Source organism: Oryzias melastigma, linkage group LG14, assembly GCF_002922805.2.
Source record: "Oryzias melastigma strain HK-1 linkage group LG14, ASM292280v2, whole genome shotgun sequence".
NCBI lineage: Eukaryota > Metazoa > Chordata > Actinopteri > Beloniformes > Adrianichthyidae > Oryzias > Oryzias melastigma.
In genome coordinates, this window is record NC_050525.1 from 1,260,441 (window position 1) to 1,260,920 (window position 480).

General features: G+C 38.8%; 1 protein-coding gene across 3 annotated transcripts in view; it reads right to left on the bottom strand.

Annotated features, from left to right (window-relative positions):
• Positions 1-254, bottom strand: part of LOC112140337 (phospholipid-transporting ATPase ABCA1) — a 32,761-nt gene extending 32,507 nt beyond the window's left edge. For 2 of the 3 annotated variants that reach the window (XM_024263282.2, XM_024263273.2), the window contains exon 1: positions 75-253. The gene's annotated coding sequence lies outside the window, so the exon portion shown is untranslated. Of the gene's footprint in view, positions 1-74 lie in introns of all 3 variants that reach the window. The other variant, XM_024263255.2, reaches the window with a different exon arrangement.
• Positions 255-480: the final 226 nt, after the last annotated feature.

A 480-nucleotide genomic window follows, 5' to 3' on the forward strand; every position in this document is an offset into this window, starting at 1 on the left:
ACAGTATTTTTTTTCCAGAGACAAGTCTAACAAAGAAAAAAACAAACAAAAAAACAACTTAACATTCCACTAACCTTTTTCCTATCCACTCTTGCTTGTGTCATACCCAGGCAAACCAAAAACGAGGAAAACCCTTCCCTTGTCGGGACTCGCAGTCTCGCTCGTCTTTCTCAGTCAGTGACAAAACAGTTTCTTCTCCTCCGCCAGGTTTTATAGCTCTGCTCGATGCGGAGCACAGAGGTAACTAACGGTCATCGTTTGTTGCTGCCCCCATATAAGGAGAGCACGTGCGGAGGAAAAACATCTCTTAAAGGGCCAGCGACACCTCTGCTGCTTTAACTCCGAGAATCTGAACAGGAGAATTAATTTTAAAAAATCAATAATACAACTAAATATGCTTAAAATGTATTAATTTATATAAATAAATGCACATGAATGCCCAAATAAATACATAAATAAATCTCTCAAAATGGCAGAATC